We start from the raw sequence: 14,108 nt of genomic DNA, 5'->3' as shown, positions 1-14,108 counted from the left end.
AAGGCATTTAGGTTATTTTGACCTAAATTTCGAAATTTCAATCTTTAATTATTTAAATTTTCATGCATATCATCATATTTCATCATATTGTGTTTGATTTATTTTATTTGATTTTTAAATTTTCAAATTTTACAAAATTTCTTTCAGAAAACGCTGATTTCAAGGTCATCAGGGGCATTTTGGTTATTTTGACCCCAATTTTGAATTTTCAAGTTTATTTTCAAAATTTATTCATTATTTATCATGTTTATATCAAAGGGGGGTATGAATTTGGGTTTATATCTGAATAATATTCGATAATTTCTAATATTTTTGGATAAATTCAGAAAAACCTACATTTCTGTGCTTACATTGTTTTCTAGTTTTGCAGGAATATTCAAGAAGAAGACTTAGTTTTATTTTTTTTATTTCAATTTAATGTAACATCAAATGTAATAATTTGGAATAAGAGTTACTTTTCTGCTTAGAATAGGACTGCATTGCATATAGTTTAATTTCTGCAAATTCAATATCTGATGTATCATTCATGCACATTTTCCAAATTTCACTATGGTTGACACGAATGGCACATGCACAAGCTCTTATGGAGTTTATAAACTTGGTGGAATTTGTATTTTTGGCCATAGTCAGAATACGAATGAGACTTATATTTATGATCTTCATATTAGCCACATTCAGCCTACACTCTTAGGCTAACTTCAAAAAATGCACTGCATTTCTCAAAGTTTTAAAAGGATTTCCCAATTCCTCAATTGAAATTCTCTTTCAAATTCATATTCATTCATTCATATCATTCAAATTGCATTATTTTCAAATTCATTTTCAATTCCAATTTCAAGAAAATCAATTTTCTCAAGGATTTACCAAGTTTTTTCTCAGGATTTGATTTTCTCAGAATTCTGAGTTTTTAAATGACATTTCAAAGCATTTTCCAAGTTCAAATCAAGATTTTCCAATGTTTTAAAATTTTCAAATTTCAAAATCTCAAGTTTTCAGAAATCGATTTTCTTAGATTTCCCATTTTCCTGAGAATCCAGTTTCTGATAATCCATTTTCCATTTTAAAATCATTTTCCAATCAGCTTTCTTGATTTTCTCAGAATTTTCAAATCCATTTCCTCATAAAAGCAATCTAAATTTCAAAAATCGATTTTCCAAAGTTGAAGTTTTTCCTGAGAAATCATTTTCCAATCCAATTTCTGATTTCCAATGAACTTCAATGAATTTCTCAGGAATTCCAATTTCAACCATTTTTCAAGCATATTTCAATTTTCCAAAGCAAACATCATATTTCTTAAACTTGCATATTTTTCAAAATTCCATAGCACAAGCCTGATTCTCTGTGCATTCTAGGAAAAATAGAGCATAATTTAGATATTTGAGTCAAGTTAAAGCACATAATTGATCCTTGTTTCGATTACCCCTGGTAAAGGCGCCAGGAACAGTCAAACCTCGTACTGACAAGCGGATCCCATTCCATGGAATTTTCCCGCAAATTTTCAAAACGGAGGCGAGTAATTTTCAAAAACCATTTTCAAAACTTTGGTCGAGTTTGACTCGCGAAATTCGTTTCTTTCTCGCAAGAGGGAGGAAAAATTTTGCGATGACAACTGTCCCCCTTTGAAAACGGTGAGTTTTTCAATTTTTTTTAAACTTCGGTTTTAAGATTTTCAAACACTTTCGAAAACCAGTTGAAGAGCTTGGAAAAGCTCGTATTCTGCGGACATATATCCCTCCAAAATCTTTAAAAGGCCCCTCTTTGGTGGCACAAAGGGCCGACTCCTGCACTCCCTATCCCTCAAATCCCTATCCTTTCCTCTAGACTCTCTTCATTTTCTCCTCACGGTTTCTTACCTCCATTTTCCCTCAACAGGAGATTCAAAGAAAGCGCAGCTGAGGAACACATGTTTCCCCTTTCCCTTGTAGACTCGACCCACCATTGAAGGAGACACCCTTCTCAGCCTCTGTCGAGCCAAGGATATTCAAAGACCTCCCTCTGGAGATTTGACCCATCATTGATGGAGACACCCTTCTCAACCACTGTCGAGCCAAGGCAAGGGTTGTTCTTCTTTCTCTGATTCGTACCCTCCCCCCCCCCCCCCCCCATTTTTTTCCTTTAGGTTGTCGATCTTTTGTCCACTAACGCACCATATGCAATATTGGTCTGCATATAGCTGCACCAATTTGCGTTGTTGCAACAAAAATTTAACCCCTTTGCTGGGTACATCTTTCTCATCGTCATTTTGCATATTTTTGATGTTCTACATCATGTGTGTTTTCATCCCATTATACGTTAGTTGCAGATGAATTACCTTATCACGTTCTGCATTGCCATGTGCATCCTTAATTCCTGCATTTAGTCTTTTTATTGAATCTGCTCGATACGACAGAATTTATCCCTTTCATTTGCTGCATTTCCTATGTATTAGAATTAGATTCATCTCTGCATCACCATCTGCTTAACATTTCCTTTGTTTTGCATTTTCTATTTCCATCATCTACTTACGATTCTTCGTATGTTTACACTTCAGCATCCTCCTTTATTTTCTTCATCTCATTTTCTATTAGACTAACCCTGCTCCATGTATATATCACATCTTCATCGTTTGAAAAGCATCAATCTGTTTTAACGTCTATCATTTATCCATCATTTATAGCTTTGCTTCTCTTTTTACTTAAATCTTTTCGGGTTTTTTTTAGCCTTTGTTATATGTATACCCCCCCCCCCCCCTACTTATGCTTCTTTTCGCTCTTAAATTCCTTCTGTAATAAATTTATTTTAGCATCACTTGCATTTTCATGGGTCACGACAGTGACTATTTTATGGAAAACAATGTACAGGAAAAGTCCTTATTGTCAAGAATGGTTTATCAGCTGATTGTTGCTAAGAGCCACCATGACTGACATCATGCTGATATGTTGTTATGAGGAACGATTTGCTTATCATCCACCAACCCTCTCATTGATTTTTGCTAGACGTTCTGATGTAGCTTCGCTTGTTAGAGATTAATTATTCTGAGAGATTAGCATTGGTTTTGTTATTTCCCTAGTGATGATTCAGTTTTGCATCTGTTACATCACCCATTGTTGTTGAATATGACACATTCACATTGCCACCGTATATATCTTCATCCACTGTATAATTCGGTTCACTGCACATTGTATCACATATGTCACGCTGGTATATAGTCTGTCGCATTGGCTCATCAATAACACCATTTGACATATTCGGTTTATTGATCAATCCTGAGCATCTTGCATTTAAGTAACATACACTTCACTTTATTACACAACCTATTCTCTGCACCTACTTTCTGAATCTGTTTATTGATCCATTCATCACAGCACCTTGCAATTTGAATTTTTTTTTTATCACTGGTGTTTGTTCTTTTTCCTATAGCATCATCTTAATACCTACCCCTCATTAGTAGCATGATATATCCCTGTGCAAGGTACTTAGGAGCCATCTGTTTCAGCCTTTAGTATCACAACACCTGTATACATATATATTATACTGGTAGCTGCATATAGGCATTTAGGCACTTTCCTAGGCATTCCATTCAGGCTTTTGGCATCCAATTGTGCATTTCTATTGTAATCTATACATAATCGCAGGTGTCTTAGCGTTAATATGAGATTTCCAATTTCTCTTCTATATGCTGCATTTCTTGTACCAACTCTCATTTGCAGGAAAGTCTGGAAGGTGCCAATTCTCTTGATTTTTTCTTTATTTCAGTTTTTTTTCTTTTGTCAACAATGTAACAATCAAATATAAATTTGGAATAATATTTGCCTTTACTGCTTAGATTAGGATGCATATTATATAGTTTGATATCCTGCAATATTCTGATTATGTGATTCATGCATTTTATTTCAAAATCACTGTGTTTGAACATGAATGGCACGTGCACCAACTCTTAGGGAGTTGATGAACTCGGAGGAATCCATATTTACGGCCCTAGTTGGAATATGGACGAGACCCAGATTCAGTATTTTTCTACTAGTCATACTGAGCCTACACTCTTAGGCTATCTTCAGAAGCACATCATATTTTCAATTTTACAAAATATTGTGAATTAAATCAATTAAATTCTAAACATGTTCATGGCCACAATCAGAATATGTGAAGAGTTTACTTTGGTTTAATACACATTTTCCAATGAATTCCTTAGAAAAATTTCTGGATATCTTTATCAAGGTGCATTCATCCATTCAAATCCTTTGCATCATGAAATTACTTGCATTTTCTTACTTTTCTTGAGAAAATTTCATTCTAAGGAAACCAATTCTTCAAGAGACTCTGAAAATTTTCAAAGTCAGATTTTCTCAAGTTATGTTTCCTGCGATTTTCTTGGAAAATATTCTTTTCTTAAAATTCATTTTCAATTATTCAAAAGGAGTTTTTCATCATTCTCAAAAACTCAAAATCGATTTTCAAATACTTCGAGGCTAAGATTCTTAGAATTTCCATTTCCTGAGTTTTGATTTTCCTTCTCTATAGAGTTTTCCTATGAATCTTCAACCATTTTCCAAAGAAAATTTTTGAAGTTGGTATTTTCTTGATAAACATTTTCCCTTCGAGTGTTTGCCTGTTCTCAAGAACCCTTTCTATTTTCCAAGGATTTTTCATTCATTCATGATTTTCCCAAATATTTATAAACTTTCTTGAGATTTCAAATCCTTTTATCAGAGTTTTCCTGAGAGATTGATTTCCATCATCTGCCTTAGAAACATTTTTCAACTCCAAACTATTTTCTAAGCATACATCATGTTTTCCAAACTGCATTTTACAAAATTCCATAGCACATGCCTGAATTCTTTGTGCATTTAGGATAGAACACAATTTTGATAATTTAGCTAAGTCAAGCACACATTTGATCCTTGGTTTGATTACCCCTATGAAAGGCGGCAGGAACGGTCGAACCTCGTACCGACAGGTCGAGTCCCATTCCACGGAATATTTCCTGCTATTTTTAAAATGGAGGCGAGTATTTCAAAACAATTTTCAAACTCTGGTCAAGTTTGACTCGCAGGGTCATTTTCCCCTATCTCTCGCAAGGGAAGGGAAAAATTTTTGCGACGATAACACTCCCCAAAATAGTGGATCCTCCTGTGACCATGGGAAGGTTTAAAGATCAGTTCTGCAAGTTTCATCGAACAATGGGTCACGACACCGAGCATTGTTTCGTCTTTAAGAATATTGTTCAAGACTGCATTGATAAGAATCTCCTCATTGATGAAAAGGAGGACTGGTCATCTTGACTAAGCTTTTTCCTCAATTATTCAAGAAGCTGACAACGCTAGCATTTTCCCATTTCTCATCTTGCTTTGTCATCTTAAAGAGATGATGTAATCACGATTGTCTTTTCTTAATTTGTCATCTTTCCTTCAATGCATCAATAAAATTATCAATTTTTCTCATAAGCTTGATGCCACCTTTTATTCTCCTTCTCTGCAAAATATTCTTTCATAAGAAGTGATCCTCTTCAGAGTCCCTCCTGAATCGATCAAAAGTCAGACGCTTTGTCATCTTCGGAGAGCATTCTTCGAATGTCAATTATCTTCGTTTTATCCAAATTTCCTTCCCCTATTATACTGGGGCATTATTTTGAAAATTGTCTTCAAAACATCCTGTATGCAGGCAGGATCAAACAAAACTCTCATTTTGTACACATGTATATTCATTTACATCATTTTGCATTCATCTGCATTTGCATGCATTCATTCACATACATTTGCATCCATTTGCATCAAATTCATAATTTCTCCTTCAGGTTAAGGGATAAACCTGAATTACCCATTCAGGATAAGGGATAATCCTAAGACCCTGACAATCATTCCCGTCATAATTTCCAAATATCTCTGAAGCACTGGTCTCTTTCCAAAAAAAAAAGAAAATCAAATTTCAAACACTAGGTGATTTTCAAAAATCCAGTGCTCATACTGGTTCATTTTCACAATTCAATTGTTACACTAATACATTTTCAAAATCCAGTGCTCGCGCTGGTACTTTTTCAAAATCCACTATTTATAGTGATACATTTTCAAAACTCGGTGATCGTACTGGTATTCTTTAGAAATCTATCACTCGTGTTAGTGTCTTGCCCATTGGTCGCATTAGTCGATCTCTTAGATGCAGTCTTCATGCTGACCTTCCATCAGAATTCAAGTTCAATATCAATTCTGTCAATTTCGACCTTCGGGTCATCCAATTTCCAATTTCCAATTTCCAATTTCCAATTTCCAATTTCCAATTTTGACCTCTGGGTCACTCAATCCTTTATTTTGACCTTCGAGTCACTCAATTTCCAATTTCGACCTTCGAGTCATTCAAATTCTCAACTTCGACCTTTGGGTCGTTCAATTTCTCAAATTTCAATCTTTGATTTCCCATTTCGACCCTTTGTGTCATTCTATTCCTAATTTTGACCTTCGGGTCATTTAATTCTCAACTTCAACCTTCAGGTCATCTAATTTTGTCAATCAAGCCTCTGGGCCGCCCACTTTATCAAGTTCTTAAATTCAAGCCTTCGAGTTACAATCTTACCAACATCAGTCATTTTTCTGCCTTCGGGTTATAACTTTACCAATATCTATTACTTTCCAAGCCTTCAGGTTACAACTTCATCAATGTCAATCATTTTCAAATCATCAAATTCAATCTTTCAACCAAAATCCTACTTTCGAGCTGGTCGATTGGTGTGAGTTTTATGAAAACCTTTTTTAAAACAATATTTTTTTTAATGAAAATCCAGTTAAAGCCAGACACCAAAAATATAAAAACCGGCTCGCACAATGGTGGAGTCCGGGTTGATCTCAGGGAACGGAAAATACTTTGTATTCAACACACAATCTAAACTACTCTTTATTGCCAAAATAAAAATAATTATTTAAATAATTAACTAAGGGAGTACGGCCCTACGCAGAGGGCTTAAAATGATTTTATTACAATCTCGAAATAAATTAAACTCCTAATTCTAAAAGAAAAGTAAAAGTGTCTTCTGCGCTCGTGCCTCATGTCGAATGCGCTACCATGTATTGCTCGCTCGCTTGTCTCCACTCCACGCTTCCCAGGGTTTGGGTTGAGGAGAGAATGGTCACTCATTTGCCGCTGCTTCGCCCGTTGAGAAGAAATCCACCGGTGAGAGAAGGATTGAGAGAAGAAGAGGAAGAAAGAATGGGGAAGAAGCATCCGATGGAGAGGGGTTGAGAGAAGAGGGGCTAAGTTTGAGCAATGGAGGACCCTTTCTCTCAAACCCTACGTATGGTATATAAAGAGAGGGCTTTTGGCTACTAACTCCTATCAATTTTACAAAATTCTAAAAAGAGTATTAAAAACTAATTAATTTTTGAAAAACTCTAAAAACTTACATTTTGCCTAATATAAAAAAAAAACCTTAAAGAAACTATAACTCCAAATTATTTATTTATTTCGAATCTAAACTACTTAAAATCTAAATCCTAAAGAAAATATCTCTAACTAATTCCTAAACGACCTAAATTGCCAAATTAACTCACAATTTATGCTTTTTCCAATATTTATCTTTTTCGTATATTTTCTCGAAACTAATGATAAATGTGAGAATTTAATGCAATTATTATCGGATCATGCATGAATTAAGATGATAAAATGCTAAAATAAATGCATGATCAAATACCCCCATGCTTATCATTTGCTAGTCATCGAGCAAACTGAAGCAAAACTATAAGAAACAAGACTACTCAACTGACTCACTTTCGTAGGAATCACGGTTGCATTTAGCATATGCAACAAGCCCTTTAAACCCCTGGGTTACCCCAGTGGACGAGTAAGGTCTCGTGAGGGTTTGCAGTGATGCTACCCACAAACATCTCTGTCATGTATGCATAAAAATTTTAGAACACAAAGCATTAGGCAGTTAAGGAGTTTGTTTTCACAAACATTTCAAGCCATTACACTATCAAAACATGATTAGAGTATTTTACCTGCCACCACAGAATAAAATATTTCCTTTCACTATTCTAAATAGCATAATCATTTATATTTTAGTCTCAGAAATTCACACATACATGTTATTATTTACTTATCCTCACTCATATGTGTTCTGCACAGGTTTTCTCAATATTTGCTTCTAAGTAATGAACTTTTCTCTTTTTCGCTCTTTTCTTTTTCTTGATTTTCAATTTTTCACACATTTTTTTTTCTTTCTTTATTTTAATGAGCACTATATCAAATTTCAAGTTTTTGTGACCCGTGTAACGAGCTTTGGGTCAATGACTCCCAGGTCAAACGACCTTAGGGCACCAGATACAAAGTATCTCTCAGACTTAATTGCTCAAGTCACTAGACCTTCAATTTTTTTATAGTTTGTGTATAGTCTACTTCTCTGTCATGTGCAATGTCAATATCTATTAGGCTTTCTATAAAGTCCATGTAACAAGCTTTCGGGCCGATGACTCCCAAACCAGATGGCTTTAGGGCACCAGGTGTAAACACCCCTCAGGCTCTACTTGCTCGAACAAAATAGGCCACATATATCAACATAGACAAAGAATTGACTTCCTTCGTTATCCTTTTCAACATGGAACTCAAACACTTCAACTTGTGTCTAAGCCCAACTACTAGGGAGTACGAAGATATCAAACAACTAAACGTATGCTCTTTTTCACTTTTTGACCTCATAAATGCAATATTGTTCATTTGCTTAGTTTTTCAAAAAAAAAAACTGTGCATATCCATACTTGTGATTCAAAATAGACTCTAACATACATCTATAATCATTTCTTTGAAATCCACATAAACAACCATGGTTTTCTAGATCTGTGTCAGAAAAAAAATTTTGTGGGGCCTAAAAAATTCTCTAAAAGTATTAGATTATGTAAAGCATTCATATAAGATCAAACTCAGTTCTTAAAAGCCCATTTTTTATGAGTTGACATAAAAAAATGCAAGTACAAAGATATAAAAAAGTTTAGGTGTGCAAACTACACCCTCCCCCATGCTTGAATGACATTGTCCTCAGTGGCACTCCCCCATGCTTGTATGAAACTAAGGGAATGCATATGAAAACAAAAATAAATGAGAGAAAAAAAAAGTAGAAGTCACCTAAGTCACTTTGTGGAATCTTACCTAATATGACATGTGAATGAGTTTGCATAGGTTCCACCTGTCTCACAGTTCACAACTCATAGAAATATGCAAAAGAATACAATGCATACATGATCTAGGCTTGATGCTCATGAAGAAAAACTACCTAAAAAAACAGAAAAATATTCAAGCTACTAATGGTACATCACAAATATGGGTTGCCTCCCATAAAGCGCTAATTTTTATGTCCTTAGCCAGACGGATCTCTGGAAGAATCCTTTATCGTCCATGAGATCAATAGACATGAAGTCTCGCTCAATCAGACTCTCTATGAAAAAGAGTGTCATCTGTGACACTACACACTGTATTCCCGCCCACTCGACCCCGAAAAATAATATCATGACTCTCGCTATAGGAAGAACAGAGGTTAGTCTCCTCTAAGAGACTACTCTCAAAAGGAGAGTCTAGGACCGATCGACTATCGATATATGCAACCTCAAACAAGTGGTGGTCATGATCCTTCTTGACTAGGTCAAGCATCTTTTGCATCTGCACCTCTTGCTTGCTAAAAGCAATCGGTGGTCTGAAAGCCTGGGAGACTGGGGCTTGGTGAATATATAATAATTTTAGAAGTTGTGGGCCTTGCCCCTTCTCCTGGGGCCTAATGGAGGAGATTGACTCATCAGTGAGTATGACATTGGGTTCATGAATCGATTCCTGAATGGGGTGACACGCCTTCTCATTCCTAAGAAATGCAACAGATTTAACCGGCGCAGGATGTGAATCTGTGGGGTGCAGGTCAAATGACATAGGATCCTTTCCCTTTGGGTTGACAACATACTGACTAGATAGGCCCCCCTCGCTTTGCCTACTGAAGGCCTGAGCCAACTATCTCATTTGAGTCTCTAGCTTGGCTATTGACTGCGTGTGAGAACAAAGAGTGGCCTTAATATCAGAAAAAACCTTTAACATTTTCTGCTGGAATGATGGACTCGATGTGAGCTCCTGAGGAGAATGCAGACTATACTGGGTGTGGACCTGTGAATCTATGGGACACAAGTAACTTTGTGAAAAGTTACTCAGTCTATGCTATGTCTGTGAGAGCTGATGGGGTGGACTGATGTGGTGGTTTCGCCATCCTGGGTTATATGAGGGTGCAAATGATCCAGGCTCGGGCCCAGCAAAACCTTGGGCAACATTCACCTGCTCCTGAATGAATTCAGGATATCGCGACGCTGCCGGACAATCAGAAACACAGTGTGCAGGGCTAACGCATAGCTCCCACACTCTTCCTACTGGACTTCGCCTAGTCAACAGATCGACCTTGGTTTGCAAATCTCGCTCGGACCCTACTTCAAAAATCCCAACTTTTCTAGGACCACTAGGCACAAATGTGGTCCTATCGACCCGTAAAGACAAGGCATGATGCATCATGTTCTCACTCAAGGTCTTAAATAAAGACCAAGCCTCGTCCTCACTCTTGAGCATAAAAGTGCCCCCACACGACGAATCAACCATTTCACAGTTCTTCTCAGTAAGACCGTCATAAAAATATTACACCAGTTGCCAGCGAGGCACCTGGTGGTGGGGACACTTGCGGAGAAGATCCTTCAATCTCTCCCAAGACTCGTGAAACTATTCACCCTCAATTTGAGAAAAACTGGTTATAGCTTTACGAAACTGATTCGTTTTACCAATTGGGAAGTACTTTTTGAGGAATTCGCGCTGCATTCCTTCCCAAGTGAAAATTTGAACTGTCTCAAGAGCTTTTAGCCAGTGCTTGGCTTTATCCTTGAGGGAGAACGGAAACAAAGTCAACCTCATAGCGTCATCTCCAAAGTTATTGATTCGCACTGTCGAGCAAATCTTAAGGAATTCGTCGAGATGACGATATGGGTCCTCATTGCTAAAGCCATAAAACGAAGGTAGCATTTGAATCACACTGGCCTTAATCTCAAAATGGCTCGCTCCTACATCAGGTCTCGTGATGCAGGAGACAGGAGTATATGTATTTGGCATGAAGTACTCCCTCAAAGGATGGATCAAATGATGATCGTCAGCCATTGCGTACACCTTGGAGTAGACCAGTGTAGTACACGTCCTAACTTTGGGGTTTTCTACTTAACTAACGCACTAAGCGGCCAAACCACGCAAACCACAAAGCGAGTAGACTAAAAACAACAAAAACTAAACAAACACCACGCAGTTACACATAACAGAGATTATGCAAAAGAAATATGAAATCTATGTGTACGGTACCAATCGTACATAGTCACCTCTAAGGAGATCCTAGTAGGTGGGTTGTGCAGAAAAGTAAGCTCGTCTCTACGATATGCATATACGTGGTTCTAAACCTAAATGCAAACAAACACTTAGGCAATAAAGTAAATACTAGTATTTCGCCGTTCCCCGACAACGGCGCCAAAATTTGGTGTGAGTTTTAGGAAAACCTTTTTTAAAACAATATTTTTTTAATGAAAATCCAGTGAAAGCCAGACACCAAAAATATAAAAACCGGCTCGCACAATGGTGGAGTCCGGGTCGATCTCAGGGAACGGAAAATACTTTGTATTCAACACACAATCTAAACTACTCTTTATTGCCAAAATAAAAATAATTATTTAAATAATTAACTAAGGGAGTACGGCCCTACGTAGAGGGCTTAAAATGATTTTATTACAATCCCGAAATAAATTAAACTCCTAATTCTAAAAGAAAAGTAAAAGTGTCTTCTGCGCTCGTGCCTCATGTCGGATGTGCTACCATGTATTGCTCGCTCGCTTGTCTCCACTCCACGCTTCCCAGGGTTTGGGTTGAGGAGAGAATGGTCACTCATTTGCCGCTGCTTCGCCCGTTGAGAAGAAATCCACCGGTGAGAGAAGGATTGAGAGAAGAAGAGGAAGAAAGAATGGGGAAGAAGCATCCGATGGAGAGGGGTTGAGAGAAGAGGGGCTAAGTTTGAGCAATGGAGGACCCTTTCTCTCAAACCCTACGTATGGTATATAAAGAGAGGGCTTTTGGCTACTAACTCCTATCAATTTTACAAAATTCTAAAAAGAGTATTAAAAACTAATTAATTTTTGAAAAACTCTAAAAACTTACATTTTGCCTAATATAAAAAAAAACCTTAAAGAAACTATAACTCCAAATTATTTATTTATTTCGAATCTAAACTACTTAAAATCTAAATCCTAAAGAAAATATGTCTAACTAATTCCTAAAGGACCTAAATTGCCAAATTAACTCGCAATTTATGCTTTTTCTAATATTTATCTTTTTCATGTATTTTCTCGAAACTAATGATAAATGTGGGAATTTAATGCAATTATTATTGGATCATGCATGAATTAAGATGATAAAATGCTAAAATAAATGCATGATCATCGGTCAACAAATCCTGCTTTCGAGCTGGTCGGTCAACAAATTCTGCTTTCGAGTTGGTTGGTCAACCCAAATCCTACTTTCGAGTTGGTCGGTCAACAAATCATGCTTTCGAGCTGGTCGGTCAACCCAAATCCTGCTTTCAAGCTGGTCGGTCAACAAATCCTTCTTTCGAGCTAGTCGGTCAACCAATCCTGCTTTTGAGCTGGTCGGTCAACCCAAATCCTACTTTCGAGCTGGTCGGTCAACCCAAATCTGCTTTCGAGCTAGTCGGTCAACAAATCTTGCTTTCGAGCTGGTCAGTCAATCCAAATCCTGCTTTCAAGCTGGTCGGTCAATAAATTTTGCTTTTGAGCTGGTCGATCAACTCAAATCCGTCTTTCGAGCTGGCCGGTCAACCCAAATCCTGCTTTTGAGTTGGTCAGTCAACAAATCCTACTTTCAAGCTGGTCGGTCAACAAATCCTACTTTCAAGTTGGTCGGTCAACAAATCCTGCTTTCGAGCTGATCGGTCAACAAATACTGCTTTTGAGCTGGTCGGTCAACCCAAATCCTACTTTCGAGCTGATCGGTCAACCCAAATTCTGCTTTCGAGCTGGTCGGTCAATAAATTCTGCTTTCGAGCTGGTCAGTCAATAAATCCTGCTTTCGAGCTGGTCGGTCAATCCAAATCCTGGTTTTGAGCTGGTTAGTCAACCCAAAACTTGCTTTCGAGCTTGTCTGTCAACAAATCCTGCTTTCGAGCTGGTCGGTCAACCAAAATTCTGCTTTCGAGCTGGTTGATCAACAAATCCTGCTTTCGAGCTGGTCGGTCAACAAATCCTGCTTTCGAGCTGGTCAGTCAATAAATCTTGCTTTCGAGCTGGTCGGTTAAACCAAATCCTGCTTTTGAGTTGGTCGGTCAACAAATCTCACTTTCGAGCTGGTCAGTTAACAAATCCTGCTTTCGAGCTGGTCGGTTAACAAAAATTTTGCTTTTGAGCTGGTAAGTCAAAACAAAACCCAACTTTCGAGTTGATCTTTTACTGAGTCTTTTCAGAACTCAATTTAGTCATGGATGTGTCAATTAGACCTCAAGCAATTTCTTTCACCAAGGATTTCAAGAACATTTTGTCATCAAATACTTGTTGATCAAGATCCTTATTGCATAAAAGAATTACCTCAGAATACCTTCAGTATTACTTCCAAAAGGACAAAACTTTCGTGAAAAAGGATTCAAAATTCAAAATACTTGTTATTGGCCAACCAAAAAGATGAAGAATAAATTCTCGATATGGCCAGCAAAGAAAATTCAATGTTGTCGCAAAGCCATAAGTGATTGATATTGATCGCAGACAATGACACATTTTTAAAGATCATTCTTGGAAAATAAGGCAGTCGAAATATCCTGGGTGATACAGAAAAATCCATTCAATTTCCATATATCCTCAATCATTTAAGCAGCAATTAAATATCTGCAAAAGGGATCTCTCAATTGTCGTCAAATTAAAGACGAATTATGTGAGTTAGACCCCCGGGGCCAAAGAAGATTTGGATCATCTCCAAGATGAAGGAGTTTGTGATGGATCCTTCCAGGGAAAGTTTGGATCACCGTTAAGATGAAGGCAACTGCGATGAGCCTCCCGACAAACCCTAAAAGATATTTAATTTCTGCTATCATC

The sequence above is a fragment of the Nuphar pumila genome, chromosome 1 (assembly GCF_984573655.1).
Source record: "Nuphar pumila chromosome 1, dmNupPumi1.hap1.1, whole genome shotgun sequence".
NCBI lineage: Eukaryota > Viridiplantae > Streptophyta > Magnoliopsida > Nymphaeales > Nymphaeaceae > Nuphar > Nuphar pumila.
Note: the sequence above shows the minus strand (reverse complement) of the source record.